Below are 17,303 nucleotides of genomic sequence, written 5' to 3'. Positions count from 1 at the left end.
TAATCCCTCTAATGAAGGTTATATGAATGAGTTAGATGGCCTACGAGTTAAACTGAATGAGAGAGGGTATAATAGGGAGATAGTGGAAAAGAGGATTATAGAAGTTAATGGACTTAGAAGTAATATAGCGAAGCCGTATTACTCTGAGGTATGCGATCCATCTGCCATCAGTAATGTACCAACCACACGAGAACTTAGGGCCCCTTTGTTTTACACCAAGGATGCAGTGCAGTTAAGAGATCTCATGGCTAGAAACTGGGAAATACTACTGTTAGATGAAAACATTAAGCAGGTTGTAGGTCCCAAGCCTAGGGTATATTACAAAAACAAACCTAATCTCAAGAGATTGTTATGCATCCCAAAGAATGTTAAGAGAGGGGAAGATATGAATAGGGGAGCCTCTAATACAACACAATGTGGAAAGTGCAATCAGTGTATGTATATAAATGAAAACACAATTTTTATGCATCCCATTACGAAGCAAGTTTTTAAATTCAGTACTAATACAGATTGTAGTAGTAAGGATGTCGTTTACCTAGCTAGCTGTGAAGCATGTCCTGCATTTTACATTGGAAAAACTAACAGGTCGTTGAGGGAACGTGTTAGAGAACACATTTATCATATTAGAATAGGGTCTGACTTCAATGCATTAGCGAAACACTGTAAAGATCTGGGTTCCACTCATAAATTTAGGTTTCGTGTTATACAAAAAATTTTTGTTAATCCGAGGGGGGGAGATGTCATCAATTTTACCCTAGAATGTGAATTAAAATGGATTATCAGGTGCAAAGCAGATCACGCACCTGGACTAAATGACAAAACACAAATTAAGCCCATTTTAAGAAATAGGAAACTTAAAAGGTGAATATAGGCTGACCCATTTGTATAAACATGACACATATGTTTTATTTTTAGATTTTATTTAGGTATTATAACAGTTCACTGGTCAATGTTTACATTTAGACACATACGATAGAATATATGTATGTTTTTTATCTATGGCATATTTTTAATATATTTATTATATTATATTTTTAATACGAATTCATATTCACATATTTTAGTGAGTAGTTTATGGTATGCTCAGATTTTAAAGTGCTTTTGAGTGTATTAATTCAGATGTACTGTGACAAAATTTGAGTTGTGTAATTAACCAATGAAATCATATGTAGAACTATTTAAATGTTGAGAGGGAACTGATGTTTGTATAAGTCTGAAGAAGCCTCCGGGCGAAAGCGCTTACTTGTTGTGGTTAAAGGAATTAAAGGAATTATTTTATACCTCTGAACAGAGTTTTGCTTTTCCAGATGTCTTTGAAATAACTGTTGTTATCTGGACTATACTGCCACACAGATACCAGAAGCATATGCGATTTGGTGTGTTACAAGATCCACACTGTTGTAATTCCATACACCTCATGGATGACCTGTTGGGCCTTGCTACAACACGGACAGTTGTCACATGTGTGCATACAGTAATAGTACAAGGGTATACATAGCTGCAAATGATACATTACTATGCTAGCCTGCTACAGCTGTTGCCAGTGCTAAGCTACAATTATGTGACTATCATGCATGTCTTACTCTGTGACATCCAAGTTTATCTAGGTGTTTGCAATACTCCCCAAAACTGCCATTAAACGCAGTACTGTACAGACCATAGAAAACATGTTCATATGTTTGACATGTACTGCTGAGCTACAACTGTCACACTAATGTCCCACTGCACACAGCTACCCAACAATTTCTCCATGGCAATACTTATGCATGGCATCAGTGCATACATACCTACTGCTGCCACATATGCATGTATCAGAGGATCAACAGTACTAACCATAACCATCTACTACCTGCCGGTAACTACCAACTGTTACATACCTGTATGTCCCTTCCGGGTCTGTCTGTGTATGTATTTTTTATTTTTTGGTACTGAAACGTACTGTTTTTTTTTTTTTTTTTTGTTTTCCTGCTTGGCGTAGTTCACTATGTTGAACTTGAAATGTAATGATTGCATGTGTGGATAGCAAGTACTATCTGCTTTTATAGGTATCTGCACATGTGCATGTGATGCCCTCTGCACCAATTGTTGCTCAGCATTTGGTAAATGCATACAGCCTGCTGAGTGGTAATTGCAGTACTCATTGTCATAGCATCCCAATGCTATAAATTGCTAAGGTATGTAGGCGTAGCCCTTTCAGATATCCAGAGTGGGGTCCATGCTTGTTTGCTGTGGAGACTGTTGTGTAAGTCAGAAGGTTGGTATACGTCTTATAAATGAAGCTAGAGGTGTAGACAGTGATGTACATGTTGTACTCAGACCTGACTGTTGCCACTTCCAATACTGAGCTATCAGTGTAGAGTTTTACTCACCACTACAAATGCTTACACAACATTTATGTGACTATACTGGGGATATTAATGTACTGACTTCTGCAGGGTTTATTTTTTTTACTGTTGATGTTACCACAGGGTTCGCAGGACAACTAGACAATTCCTGTACTGAGTATGCCTACCTACACACTTGGTAGAACCTAAACGCACAAGTATCTTTTAATTGGGGGGGGGGCTTACATACTGAGAGCATTATGCATTAATATGTGAATATTATCTGACTGGACTTGCAGGATTGGTGTGCACCTGTGGGTTTATCAGGGCAGATTGTCTGTCTGCATGGTTCCCACCTGTGAACCTACCCAGATGGTAGCCAGAGGTTACACTGTCATTCTTTGTCTGTGCAACTCACAGGTGTTTTCAGCACTGTTACAATGGCATTGTTACAGTCAGTTGCTACCAGTACATGGCTACATCCACTGGTATTTCTGTTTTATACTCATACATAAGGGTATGCTTGGGGAGGTCCTAAGAAAGCTATTTGCAGAGTGTGTAACAGCAGTATAGCCTATATGCCTGTGCGTTTGGGCCTCTGCTGGGCCTATGGAACAGTCAGATACATCTTTGCATGGTGTCATGGATAGGTAGTTGAAAGTGAGGTACACCTTACACATAATAGGAGCAGTAGGTGTATACGTCAGTGAAGCAGTGCATATGGATTAATACTCCTTTCATGACATACAAGCGGTGTCTACTGTTATTATTGTCAGTATTCATTGTGTAATAGCCCACCATTCTGACTGATGTCAGTACTTTTCTGAGGGATTCTGAGGGACACAGCTAAAATATGTTTCACAATCAGGGACATCCCTGGAAAGTTGACTGAGTTAGGAGGTATGGCCTCTGCCCTACTCAAATATGCCAGTGTTTGTGCTGCTATGATACTGTGTGGGGGTTGTAAAGTGGCTCTGCAATAGTATTTTCTGCTTGATTGGCTGCTTCTCACATCACACTCATGTAATGCAATCCCACAACAATTGCTGGTAAAGATCCACATAACAGGATTTGTGTTATGGCCTTCCTATTTTTCCTTTACATTCACTCATTGTAATGCATGATATATTTTTTGCAGCACCAAATTATTGCATATCTGTTGTGGCTTAGTGGTACTTCATGAGAGTCTTATGTGTCCAAGGTCTGGGGTTTGAGACTGACAAAGGTATGTTATTTTGCTGCTGAGCAGAACAAGGGCCCTGACCTAGAGTGACTAAGGCACTTTTAAGCAGTTGTAAGTGGGTTTGCGCGGGTTTGTGCGATGCTTAGCGATGCTTAGCTAAGCGCACACATGCACACACTTGCTTAAACCTGCTTACTACTGCTTAAAAATGCTTACTCCCACTAACCCCCATGCTAAATCCTTTGAAAGAAAAGAAAATGGGGAGATAGGAAAGTGGTGAGAAAAGAGGCACAAAGAGGGAAAGACAGTAGGAAAACAAGCCCGGGATGTGCAGGACGGGTGTAGGGATGGTCCATAGCTGCCCATTCCTTTACCAGCAACAGCTGTGCATATGTTGCAAATTTGGAGTGAAATTTGAAACTTTCCACCCCTGAGAGAGGTGTGAGGACAACAAAGTTTGTTGTACTGCCAATTATAATTATCAGTTTACATGTCCAACGGACATGTGTGCGAAATGGGCAGCTATGTATGGGGCGTAATTTTTTTTGGGTACAGATTGCCCATTTTTTTTTTTTTTTTTCAGGGGAGAGTGGAAAGTGAGGTAGAAGAAATAGGTATATTTGCAGAGGTAGGTTGGGTAGGTAAACAGACAAGACAAACAAGATGCATACAGGGGCGGATTATGACACATGGGGTGGGTGAACACAATTGACATGGATGGATGTTTGGAAATCGCAAGCCCATGAGCCCACAGATGGTAACAGTGGGACTGAGATTCCCACCCATGGGCAGTCACCACTGGACCTTCAGAGATCCGAGGGTCACTGTGCTTGGGCTGCATAGGAGGGGCAGGCTCACCCACAAGTCGTGCCACTCTCACCTCGAGCTGACGTAGGGGATCAGTGACTAAACGCTTGATCTCCCTACGCACCACAACCCGGACCCTTCGGAGGGTGACAGGAGGCCCTTGTCCACCCACACTTGCAGGGTGGGGTGAGCCCCATCCCCTGCAGCGCTTCCACCCGAAGGTGGCACAGGACCAATGGAGGAGGGTGGCCCAGGCTGGGCAGCAGCCCTGCTGGTGCCAGGTGTAACTGCCAGCTCAGGAGGGACAGGTGGGTCCGCTGGGACCGGCCTTCCCATACGTTCTGTGATTAGGTGTGTTTAATTACAACATAGACAACAGCATTCCAAGTTAGTTATAACAGCATGCAGTAATATTCCCATTAACCCTTCACACCAGGGTTACAACAGTTGAATAGCAAGCATAACACATGCATGTATTGAACGACAGTGGACATTACAACAGCATGCAGGGATGATTGGTGGCAACAGGCCACCAAGATTGTGGTGTTTTAACAGGGGACATGCATCAAAGTAAATGCAGATTTTATATAACAATAGGACATATGTCCCAACAAATGTTATGAGATTAGACATACCCATTGAGGTGTGGGATTGCATTGTTTATGCACATGGAGTAGGGTGTAAAAAGAAACCTCCATTAACATCTTATTAGTACTTTAACTGTACACTACATTCCTATTGACTGCAGGTGTATATCCCCTACATGTATTATTACACTAGGCAACATGCATTTGATTGCGTTATGGGTTTGGCTACTTCATTATATACCTGACCTATATCTGACATATTAACTGTCCAAGATGCAGATGTTACTGCTACATACTTGTATTACATTTACTTGTTTATGTATCTGCACATCTGGATGTGTTCACGTTCCTTTTTCACTTGTTTTCTACACAACCCTACTTTTCAGGTAGCACACTAACATTTCTGGGGAACACCTTGACAGGCTACTCGTGTGCCAGATTTACCTATGCATGTCAGCCATTTCACAACTGTTGAGGACTGTTACATACTTCACAGCTACTGGTACTTCCTTCATCCACTTTATATGGGACTGCACTATTGGGGGTTGTCAGCACTTAATACAACAGCAACATTTCTTCACTGCAAGTGTACAACAACATTTCTGAGTAACTGGCACATACACACTGCAAATATTATACCTTTCTTATTTACATTAAAACTCTTTTCTACATGCTCTCTCCTTTATTTGACATTACACTGCATACAGTAGGCCTATTCAGGACATATTATACCTTTATTGATAGGTTACAAGACTGTTTTTCAGGCTCACTCACTTTTTTTCTGTGACAGTGCATGCAGAGATAGTATTCCAGACATGTTTTTGCTTTATTCATGGGTTACTACACTCTATTCCTGGCTATCTGACTTATGATATGTAACAGTACATGCAGAGGATTTATTCAGGGAATGAGTGTTTTATGCTTCACAGCTACTGCCACTTCCTTCATCCACTTCCTATGGGACTGCACAACTGTGGGTTGACAGCACCTAATACAACAGTACTATTTTTTATTGCAAGGGTACAACAACATTTCAAAGTAAGTGACACAGACACACTACCTTTATTAATTACATTGAACACTCTTTTCTACAGGCTCTCTCCTTTACTTGTTATGACAGTGCATACAGAAGACATATTCCGGACATATTATACCTTTCTTGATAGGTTACAACACTCTTTTTCAGGCATGGTCACGTATATGTTATTACAGTACATGCAGGGATAGTATTCCAGACTAATTTTACCTTGATTGGTGGGTTAGTACACACTATTTCTGGCTCACTGATGTTTCTTTTATAACAGTACATGCAGAGAATTTATTCAGGACATTTTATTGCTGTATTATTGGGCTGAAACACTTTTGTCATGCTCAATCACATATATCATGTAACAATACATGCAGAATATTTACTAACCTGCCCGGTGGCGCAGCCTTAGCAGCCTATCTGCATAGGCTTGCTGATTCATAGCACGAGCACCTGCAGCTGTGGAGTAAATAAAGGGATATTGAGACATACCTATCCATTATTTAGACTATATTAGCTTGTCTTACATACTGCATTCCATGGCTACCTACTTAGTAGTGGGGCAACATGCATTTGATGGGCCTCCTGGATCCACTGGTTCAGAAGGTCCTGCTTCCACCTCTTCAGGTCTGCATGGTGGTGACAGACCTGCTCACCAGTCCGAGGGACGCTTGTGGCACTGGTGAGTTCATGAGCCATCCGGTTCCAAGCCTCTGCCTTATACTCCATTCCTTGGAACTGGCCCTGCAGGAGTCAAGTCTCATGCCAATGGACTAGGAGCCAAACCATGTATCTTGACTCCTCGATGCCCCAGCGTTGCGCTCGAAAGCATGTACCCTCTCCAGCACCAGACATTCTAACTGCAGATGGGAGCTACAATCAGTTATGGCGAGTATTCCCGCCTATGCAGCTTAAATATGCCACATTTCCCACATTTTTCTGTGATTGGCCATTTTTGGATATTCTCAGCTGACTGGAGACCTGCTTAGCAATGGTTAATCTAACATTTATTACTATATATATGTTAACAGTGGATGCTTATCCTAAGCTGTCGTGGCTTAGTGGTTCAGTATTGCGATTATGGTGCACAGTGTCCTGGGTTCAAACCTTATCATTGCTTTTTATTTTACTACTGTCCAGACAGGTTAGGGGGCGTGGCTGTGTTTAAGCAACTTTGCTCTACATTGCTCCATGTTGCCCGACGGTGCGCTGGTTGGCGCGGCGCGCACCTCGGCGCAAACCGATTGCGCTGGGTAAAGCGCTATTTATCTATGGGCAACTATATTGCACTGGGTAATGTGTAATTTAGCTATGGGCAAGTACATTGTGCTGGGTAAAGCGCAAGTTAGCTATGGGCAACTATATTGCACTGGGTAAAGTGTAATTTAGCTATGGTCAAGTACATTGTGCTGGGTAAAGCGCGAGTTAGCTATGAGCAACTATATTGCGCTGGGTTAAGCGTTGCTTACCTGTGGGCAATTATATGTCAGGTTCCTTTATAAATATACATTCTGTTCACTGACACATAAGCCATTTCAATGCTTTTTAGTAAAAGTTTAATCATATAGGTCAGGAATTATTTCATATACTAATTTGGAACATAAAATAGGAAGGGGAGTGGTGGGACTCGAACCATGAATGCCTCCTCTTTGTGCGAACGCTCTACCACTAGGCTATTACTATTTGGTGTAATTTGCATAAACATTCCTTATTATGCTCTTCCATGTCATGATTGCTAACTGCAGCTAAGTAATGGGCACACCCGCGCACACATGCAAATATGGGCAGCTATATTGGGAATTAGAAAAAAAATAATGTTTTCCTTTTTATAACTGTGCTGGGGGTTTACAATGTCAGGGAGTGTGGCATTGGGTACATGGACATTTGAGCGGACTCGCTCTTGTGTGTTGAAATTTTATTTTTTCAGACACTTGCAGGGGTGTAGACCTTTACATTGCTCGGCAGTCTGACATGCCCCCTGCTTGCCTGCATGGTCCGTGCTGTACTTGGGGTTGAGTCAGCGTGCCCTCATGAATATTCATGGCATGCTGACGTCATTCCATTCAACTGCAGCCTCCGAGTAAGACTTATTTAGTCTTACACGGCGGATTCTTGAATCTGGGGGTATGTCCTTATATTTATGGTGCATTTGTGTGGGGGGGTCTTTCCTATTTAACTGGGTATAGCAAGCAGTTTTCCAACTGTATGTTGTACTTCTTATCTTGAGATTATATTCGGAAAACCTGTTTTGTAGTCATCATAGTTTAGCTGGCAATTGACTTCCTTTGTAATTTTGTTCTCCATTTTTTTTAGTTGGAGTTATCGGAGATTAGAAGTTTAAAAGTTATTTTTTTCAGGGTGCTTGTATCTCTTACTGTGAAGGAGTGAAGAGATGGGAGGAGCTAGCAGCACAGGCCAAGACTCTTATTGAAGAGGTAGCAGCTGAGCGGAGGCAGATTAGCCCCAAGGTATAGGAGGAGCTAGCAGCACAGGCCAAGACTCTTATTCACTACATTGCAGCTGAGCAGAGGCGGATCAGGCCCAAGGGATGGGAAGAACTTGCAGCACAGTCCAAGACTCTTATTAAAGAGATGGCAGCTGCATGGTCACAGACCAGCCCCAAGGGGAATGACCCAGTAAAAGGACTATGAGTTGAAAAGATGGTACATGAACAGGCGGCTGAAGCTCCCCTCATTCAAACACCCTGGAGCACCCGTGATCCCAGGGAGGGGATGTGAGGTGTGATCAACTGAATCCTCCAGCATAGGGCCTATCACCATGGAGCGACTGGCAGCAGGTAATTTATTTGAATTGTTGGCTACTAAGGAGTCAGGTATTGCATAATAAGCTGATGGGTATTTGCTTACCTTTCTGGACATTGTGTCTTAGGCAGATAGGGTCACATTGTTTATGTGATTGTCAAGAAGGGATTTCAAGACACCGATGGTCTAAGAGATAGACACGCTGTGGATTCCACTGTTGTTTCATGAGCATTTCCTTGTCAGCTAATTCTTACCCAGGCAAATGCAGCAGCAGTCTACACAGGTGGCACCCAGGTTCCACCATTATTTGACATGTACACCTGCCATTGAATGAAAAGATTTTAAATTGGGAATATGTGGATTTTTGACCTGGTTGGCAGTTAGGATGTCCAGCATCTCATTGGTGCCCAAGTTACCTCTATTAGCCTATTTTAGGTCATTTAAGGATGTGCAATGGTTTGGGGGGCTTTCATGGCTATGATATGATCAGAAGTTCAAGAGGCTCAAAGCCATGGGAACTTCCCTTGATTGGGAGGAGAATCAAGTGGGTATCTGGTTAAGTTTCATGGCTGACAAGGTCTGGGCTTCACTTTCAGGGCTTGTGGATAAAAAGTCACTTTAAGTTGAAAACATGTTGAGCCTTCAAAAGCAGGTTTTGACCATGGCCAGCATGTCATTTCCAGCATGTTTTCCCATTTTTTGGTAATGGACATCCTGTTCTTAGGTGTTGGGCAAAGGAAAATTCATGTGGGTTCAAAATGTGATGGCGTCTGATAAGCATTCCAATGGGTTCTCTCCCATTAGCCCCCTTATGGGTTCTTGTCCATTTTGCCATTCAAAAGAGGGATCGTTTTGCTACTCCTATAGAAGGCAAAGTTCTCCCATTTGTTGACTGTAAAAAACTGAAGGTATGTTTTTAAACTTTTTTTGTATTGAACATGAATTTGCTGATGAAGTCCTTTGACTGGTGGGATGAAAGTACTTAATAAATACTGAGACAGACAGGGTCCATTCATATGGCAGTTTGTTTTCATTTGTTGACAGGCTAGCTAGTGAATCCTTAAAGCAAGAACTTTTGGAAGAGTTTTCTCAGGTGTTTATTTGAAGGCTAGGTCAATGCCTCAGTTCCACACAGTGCATTTTGCGTTCTATACATGGTAAAAAAAAGGAGTAGAAAGGCATTCTTGAGAAGAAAATTTTCACAGGAAGGGTGATAGGCTACTATTCTATCCCCTCTGTCACTTACCTTCAGATTTACCACATTGGCTTACTACCAAAAAAGACCCACACCCGGATTCAGCAAGCAGCCATGCAGGAATAAGTTATTCCTACATGGCAGGGACCATTCCTGTTCAGCACGGCAGTGCACCGTGCATATGTAAGAAGGTGCGCTACCATGCTCTAAAACGGACACTGTTCCATGTACGAGTGCAGGGGATGTGTCTGAGAGCAGAGCTCTCACAATAAACATGCCCCTTGCACCAGAATTGCCTTTTGGCAATTTAAAATGAGTGAAAACGCTCATAACACCCCCAACCCATCTTGATAAGAAATCTGGTCAAAGCCATAAGGTACAATTGTCCCTACCAAGGCAAATGTTGATAGAATAACGCACTTAGCATAAGCACATAGCGCACACCTCCCAACCCGTCAGAGTAAGGAATGTGGACAAAGCCAAAAGGGACAATTGTCCCACAAAGCAGAAAGTTGATAGAATAACACCCCCAACCCATCTTGATAAGAAATCTGGTCAAAGCCATAAGGTACAATTGTCCCTACCAAGGCAAATGTTGATAGAATAACGCACTTAGCATAAGCACATAGCGCACACCTCCCAACCCGTCAGAGTAAGGAATGTGGACAAAGCCAAAAGGGACAATTGTCCCACAAAGCAGAAAGTTGATAGAATAACAGGTTCAGCATTAGCAGGGATATTCTGAAGGGTACAAATAAAAAAAAAAAACACAAGTATTTTTTTTTATAAATGCAACAAAGTTTAAGCATAGCTGCACAGGTGTGCCCATTACCAAACAGCACAAGAAGTTAAATAGAAAGAAACATTCAACTTGAGCAATACTGCAATAGTGTAGTGGTTAGAGCATATGCTTTGTAAACAGTTATTCCCGGTTTAATTCACACTGTTACCATTTTGCATTTTACACGTGAAAGCAGTACATAAACATTTTTTTTATAATTAGCTACTATATAACATATATTTGTTAACCAGAGTACTGCAGTAGGTCCAGATGTGAGGTGCCAGTTTAATAAAGTTGTGAAGTGCCCATATAAACACAAATGCACCATACAGTATAGTCACACATGAATCAATGTAATGAAAGCACATTGGGGGACGTCAGGGACAGTAAACAAATTTATAATATGTAATAAATGGTGAATCAATCCCATACAGCAGATAGTCTATAAAATAAAAAATAAGCAATGCTAACCATTGCACAGCTCTGCTTACCAGGTGTAAGCATAGTGTAAATATGACTGCTAAGCAATGAGTAGCCCAGCTAAGTGGATTTGCCCTTTGGTAAGCAGTGCTAAACCTGTCCCTTTAAGCACTGCCAACCTTAGCTAAACAGGTTTGCACATAGCTTAGTTTAGCTCAGCATATTCAAAGCCATCTAATTACAGCAAAGGTCAGGAAATCAGCCATATTTAATGACCGCAGGTGGGAATACAGCTCATAACTGGTTGCAGCGTCCCACCGTAGGCAGTATGGTAGGTGTTGGCGAGGGTGTGCACTTCTGGGTGCAGTGCTGGGGCATACAGGAGTCCAAGATCATGGTAGGACTCCTGGTAAATAACCATGATGAGAGACTGCTGCATGGCCAGTACCAGGCCTCCCAATATAAAGTGGAAGCCTGGAACCATCTCGCCGATGATCTCACCAGTGCCACTGGTATCCCTCGGACTGGTGAGCAGGTCCGGCACCACTATGCTGACTTGAAGTAGAGAAAGAGGGAGCTCTTGGATGAGTGGGTCCAAGAAGCAAGGAAGAGGGGCGATGTTCCAGTAGTGTGTAAGTATTCATATCAATAACTGTTTACCAAAGTCCAGCCCATGGCTAAATATTTCTCTATTCCCTTTACAGCTGCAGCTGAGCAGGCTGTGAATCAGGAAGCCCATGCCAGTAGGCTATACAGGCTGTGTCGTGAGGCTGGTCAGTAACAATCCTGCTTGTAGTAATCATACCAAATAAATATGAAGTAGTAGAAAGTCACCTGGCAGTATAAAAAATGTGTATGAATTGTACTGAATAAACCAGACAATATGACGGTAATAGTCCCATATAGGTGGTATTTCAATAAAACTGTAACTGCCTGGCAATAAAGTTCTAAATCCTGAACTGGTTGTGGTTACGCTGGGATTGTATGGCATTTATTGTTGCAGTCTCTAAATAGTAATATTGTGTTATCCACTGTTAACCACTGTTACCCACACTGTGCTACATAAAAATATGTCTAAGAATGTCTGTATAAGACTGTTGTAAGTACAAGGTCTGATTATACAACCAACAGAGACTTAGACAGAAGACACTAAAGAAGCGGATGGCAGTTTCTAAATAGCTTACCCTGATGGAACTCAAGGTGTGGTATTTTTAGCACACACAGCCATGGTTTGAATCCTGGCAGTGGTAGTAAGCTGTATGCATAATTGTACCTCTCAAATGTACAGACTGTCCAGAGAATTGGATCATATTTTTGGCCTGTTCCTCTGTCTCCCTGGCAAATCACTGGGATGATCTCAGAATTGTAGTCACTAAATAATGACATACATATGATTTGCAGATTTTTGCCTCATATTTGATCTGATCTGTTCCTCATAATATCTTGTGGTTTACAAATGTTGCAATGCTTAATATCTGATGGTGCAGTGGTAGCATTGTTACCTCACAGCTGCACGTTCTCAGGTTTGCTTCTTGGCTGGGGTGCCTTCTTTGTGGGGGGGGGGGGTTGGTTATCTTCTTCCTGTGTTTGTGTGGGTTTGCTTTTGTGTCCTCCCATGTTACAAAGACATGTCTGCATTATTTCTTCCTGGGCCTCTGCTGAAATTTTTTTTTGTTCCAAGTCAGACTGTCCTGATTAACAAATGTTAAATAAAATTGACAGGCATTTGAATTTCAGACTTCAGGTTTCTGAATGTTTAGTTCCTTACATATTTGATGGTGCAGTGGCAGTATTGTTGCCTCACAGCTATAGGTTTTCTGGTTTGATTCTTGGCTGGGGTGCCTTCTGTGTGGAGTCTGCATCTTATCCCTGTGTTTGTGTGGATTTGTTCTGGTGTCCTGCCTTGTCCAGATTTATGTCCCAGTTTATAGAAGAGCAATTTTTAGTACTGTTTATATGTTCGCCCAATATATTTGGCTCCAAATTTATTGCATTAACAGGTTGAGAGGTACATGCAAATAAATTGCTTTATAGAATTAGGCATAGCCAAACCTCTGAACTGTCCCTGAATTTGACTCAAAATGTTGCTCTTCCCCTAATGATTCCTCCGCAAAATAGCAATTTTGGAAGAAAACATGGAGGGTTTATAATTAAGAAATAACTGTAATAATCAGATTACTTTTATTTCAGAAATGCATGTAGATATTTTATTTTGTCAGCTGCTCAAGTTAGCAGTACTAATATTAAAGTGTCCCTTCTTTGACAGGTTTCCAGCTGTATTGTGTTGCTATTTTATATTTTTACATCACATTTGTGATCCATTTTTCATAAAATTGTGTTTTTTTGGCAAATTAGTGACAGATAATTAAAGACTGACTGTTAGAAAATAATGACAGACATTTGAGTTTCAGATTTCATACCATTCAGAAAATCCATACTAATGCAAGACCTCTATTAGCTTTCTAAGTTTATAAGAGCAATATTTTAAAAATTGTCCTTATTTTTGGGCCTTTGTCCCATTTCTTTGTATGGCTTTGTCCAGATTTCTTGCTCTGAGATTGAGAGGTATGACAAATGTGTCAGGGCCATCACAAGTCAGCCAGAGACATTTCAAACTGTGACATACTTGTTACACCCCACTTCCCCATGTAGTGACTCTGGATGTGTCGAAGCAAGGCAAGGAGTAGTTATGCAGTGTAAATGTGCAGAGAATCCCACCCATCCAAGGTAGACACAAGTACTAGAGTGGCTTTTCATCTGTCCTTGATTTTTACAGAATGGTCTGGTTTCTGTCATATTTTTTGTACTGTTGATTTATGCTTATTACTCAAAGTGCCTGTTGCTCTGTGTTTAAGTAGGAATACTTTAATGACCATCAGGTAAGCTTGGCTGAGACTGCAAGATGCAAGTAAGCTTTAATAAGCATACTGTTAAAGAATTGCCAACATTGAAAGCCTTTCTGTTGCCATGTAGAGAATACTTAACTAGATAATGTATAAGCCTTGGGTATAGAAATGCATATGCCAGTATTTGTAATAAAGGACAGAATTACATTATTTTAAGAGTCTCATTACACTTGAAGACTTCCAGTCATCTCTGCAGGCTTTACCCGTAAACCGAATGCCAATCACGTGGTCCATAACCTGTACAGTAATCCTTTTAAGCAATGTATCTTGAGCTTATTTCTTGTTTGCTTTTCATTTTTTACTTTGATCATGTTTTCCCCATGAAACAAGTAGATGTCAGGCAGCAGGTCTTTTTTTGGATAAGGAACATTTTTACAAGTGGGGGCATCAGAGATTTCTACTTTCAGCATGTTACTTGTTACTTTAATAAAGCTGAATATAAATTATAATTAGAACTGCAGTGCAAGAAGTGGTTTGAGTTGAGTGCTGCTTGTTTTTCTTATACTTGATTTTGACTGGCATTCCATTAATGTATTTAAAAAAAAACTAATTTATTTTTTCATGCTTCACAACCTTTTTTGTTTCCATCTGGATATTAAGCTGTCATGCAGCCAATGCATTGAAATATTTTTATTCTTCTACACTTCATTTTGTCTTGATTGGACTCTCATAATGACTGCTTGGCACCCAGTGCAGTATATTTAGTTTTTGTGGTTTGCTACTACAGGGGTGTGTGTGTGTGGTAGGGAATACCTCAGGCTTGAACCCTGTACCTTGTATGCAGGTGTTAAAGACCTGAAGTCCCTACCCACCACCATTTGTAAAATAAAAAACTGCAGATTTTTGCCTCATATTTGATCTGATCTGTTCCTCATAATATCTGTTGTTTGTAAATGTTGCAATTCTTGATATTTGATGGTGCAGTGGTAGCATTGTTGCCTCACAGCTGCAGGTTCTCAGGTTTGCTTCTTGGCTGGGGTGCCTTCTTTGTGGGGTGTTTATCTTCTCCCTGTGTTTGTGTGGGTTTGCTTTTGTGTCCTCCCATGTTACAAAGACATGTCTGCATTATTTCTTCCTGGGCCTCTGCTGAAATTTTTTTTTTGTTCCAAGTCAGACTGTCCTGATTAACAAATGTTAAATAAAATTGACAGGCATTTGAATTTCAGACTTCAGGTTTCTGAATGTTTAAGTCCTTGCATATTTAATGGTGCAGTGGTAGTATTGTTGCCTCACAGCTATAGATTTTCTGGATTGATTCTTGGCTGGGGTGCCTTCTGTGTGGAGTCTGCATCTCCTTCCTGTATTTGTGTGGATTTGCTCTGGTGCCCTGTCATTTTACAAAGACGTGTCTGCAGTATTTCTCCCTGGGTCTCTACTGAAAATTGTTTTTATTCTGTCAGCAGTAAAATTGACAGGCATTTGAATTTCAGACTTCATGTTCTTCAGAAAATACATAATAACACAACCGTAACACAACCTTTTATTCTAGCAATTTTCTAAGTTTATAAGATGAATATTTGAAATTTGTCCCTATTTTTGGGACTGTATTCCCCCATTATTGGCTTCGTCCAGGTTTTTTGTGCTAAGGTTGACAGCTATGGCAAGAACTGAATTCACTGAATGTTTCAGGGCTGTATTCCCTCCTTACTGGGTTTGTCCAGGTGTTTTGTACTAAGAGGTTGACAGCTATGGTGAGAACTGAATTCACTAAATGATAGCCATTTAAGTTTCAGTCTTCCTCTTTTACAAAGCAGCTGATTTGGTGTAGTGGTATGTTGCTCTGACTGTTTTGCACAGGGAGCTTGGCAGTAAAATGTATGGTTCTAGCAACTTTCCAAGATTATACAACAATGTTTGTGTCCCTGGTTTTTGGGCTTTTGACCCCCACCAATACATTTTGGCTTTTTCCAGTTTTCTTGCGCTGCGAAGTTGAGTATTGAGTAGATTTTACAAGAAGCTGAGAGCTGCAGGGGAACAGAAGTTTAGTGTTGCTTAAGTGAAGTTGGTTTGCCTTAATAGCACAACAGGTTGTGTACTTGCCTTTGATGCAGAAGGCTGTGGGTTCTACTCCCACAAGGGGTGGATGCTGCCGTACTGAGAATGCTCTCATTGGTGAAGATACTAACTATGAGTCCGTTATCAGTTTGCCATCCATTTCCTCTTGCAATATTACTAGCTTATCATTTTTTTAATGTAATATAGGCAATTTATTCCTGAGGGGCAACAGACACTTTATTTTTCGATGAGACCATGAAATATAAAGGTGTTTGCTAGCAGCAACCTCTTCATTAGTTACAGATTTCTTTAATGTGGAATTATTTAGATGACTTTTACTTCTTCAGAAATAGTGCATATTTACTGATAATGGACTGTAGAATTGTGCATATTTACTGATAATGGACTGTAGAATTGTGCATATTTACTGATAATGGTGGACTGTAGAATTGTGCATATTTACTGATAATGGTGGACTGTAGAATTGTGCATATTTACTGATAATGGTGGACTGTGGAAGTCTGAGTAGACTTTTATGATAAATGTTCTGAACTGGGCAGTTTTGTCATTATGGGTGCATGCATTTTGTTTCATTGCTTACTGGAAAAATGTTCAAAACAAATTTAAAACACCCTCTAACAACTGTAATATATTGTACAAGGAATATAATTTAGTACAATGAGGAAGGTCTATCAAAGAGCACATGTATGTTTCATATGCAAGGGGCCTATGATTTGAAAACAGCACACAATTAAACTTTATCTGCCACTGGCAAAATGTATTTTCTTTGAATGTGGGTTTCAATGCTGTTTCAATGAATGTGAGTTTCAAGGGCAGAGAAGTTTTAATGCTAAGTTTTCATTGTGAGACTGCATTGCTTTGTTTAGTAGATGACTTAATGTTTGTGCTGTAAAATACAAAATAAAACTTTCAAATGGAGTCCAACTCATCATAGAAGTAAAGCAGTATGCACATTAGTGTTTATGGTAAATGGAGTGAAATAGCCAAGTAATGGTTCATTGGAATGGCTGCAGAGGCTCCATTCAACCATGATTTTGTCAGGGGGGAAGGGCAGCAAACTCAGACAGGCCCAGCTGAACTATACCTCCCAACTGTCCAGATTTTCAAAGAATGAATAGATTTTTGCTTCTTATTTTTGGTTTGTTCTTCATAAAATTTGTAGTTTTCTGGCAAATCATTTAGAAATTAAGTCACTAAATAATGATACACTGAGTTTCAGACTTCATAACCTTCAGAAAAATGCATGCTAAAGTAAGTACTGTTATTCTATCAACTGTCTCAATTTATACAAGAGC

Source organism: Protopterus annectens, chromosome 6.part0, assembly GCF_019279795.1.
Source record: "Protopterus annectens isolate FY-2018-M chromosome 6.part0, PAN1.0, whole genome shotgun sequence".
In the NCBI taxonomy this organism is placed as follows: Eukaryota; Metazoa; Chordata; order Ceratodontiformes; family Protopteridae; genus Protopterus; species Protopterus annectens.
The sequence above is the reverse complement of the archived record's forward strand: the minus strand, read 5'-3'. Positions refer to the sequence as shown.